This window comes from Penaeus monodon, chromosome 29 (genome assembly GCF_015228065.2).
Source record: "Penaeus monodon isolate SGIC_2016 chromosome 29, NSTDA_Pmon_1, whole genome shotgun sequence".
In the NCBI taxonomy this organism is placed as follows: domain Eukaryota; kingdom Metazoa; phylum Arthropoda; class Malacostraca; order Decapoda; family Penaeidae; genus Penaeus; species Penaeus monodon.
Window position 1 is genome coordinate 20,193,340 of NC_051414.1, and position 1,346 is coordinate 20,194,685.

The following is a 1,346-nucleotide window of genomic DNA, read 5'->3' on the forward strand; positions in this document are numbered from 1 at the left end:
AAGTTGACCAGCAATGAATGGGACCATGAAGATTATTATATATTGGTCGGGGACCACAGAACAGAGAAGATTGGGAATCACTGCAACTAGAGTAATGAAACTGTGTTTAGAGTGAACTGTAGCCAAGGTTCATGTGGACTGGTGGGGTGGCTTTATTGGAATATGACACCAATATTTACTTCTGGTTTAACCTTGTTTTAATTACAACTTTACCAATCTTCCTTTATAATGGTGACATTACTACTTATATGCGATATTTTCTAAGAAAGAAAAGCAGACACAGTTCTCTTTTTGCACGGTTAATCTGTCCTTCATTGTCTTCAGGATTGTGAAAGTAATCCATACAGGACTAATTTTCTAACAGATCATCCTACACGGTGTATACATAGTGTTCCTCAGGCATTTTTGCAAAAGGTAGGGAACTTGTTCCGCATCCTGTATAATGAAATGAGAAAACATACTGGAAAAATAACCACAGATTGTTTTCCTGTTATAGTGTTTGCTGAATACAAACTGTCAGAAACTGAGAATTCATTCTTACATATAAGACCATGTTTCTTAACCTATAGGTCCCTCAGACTTGGTCCCCAATGTATGATATCTGCTCTTAATAAATGCAAAATTTCGAGGAAAAGATGACACTATAATACACTACTATAATTCCTATATCACGCACATATCAAAACCCTAGTAGTAATTTTACTGAAAACATCATGTGCAAAATAAGATAAGGCATACTAGAATATCTAAATTTGCTTATCACGAAAGACAAAATTAGTAACAAGACTTTGCAGGGTAATATACATACATCAACACACACACAACCACACAGGAATAAAACCACTTGCTCTTTTCTCATTTCAATTCAGCACTTGTTATGGTTGTGACATTATTAATACATCTAAAAGTTTTCTGTGTTTTGCCTTTACATAAAGGTATTAACATTAGGTTTGTATAGGTATTAATACACTCATACATATATAATTTTGAAATTTACAAAATCTGTGTTATTACCTACAAGTGAAGTGATTCAATTTATTTTTTGTGATTATAAAAATGGGGCACCATACCAGTCAGTGATTCTTTTTACAAACTCATTAATGCCATTTTATTTTATTATTTTATTATTCCACATTATAATCTGTCTTCCCTACCCCACATTGAACTCTACTTGTGAATAACAAGCATAAGCTGTCCTGGCAAAGGCAAAAAATAAGCACCACATTGAGTAAAACAAGTTGCCTAACACTGGACATCAAATTTTCCCTAAGATGTTTCCTGTTGAAATATGTGGGGGTCGGATTTTATATGTTCAGGCAGGGTTTGTCACTAAATATAGTCTTGAG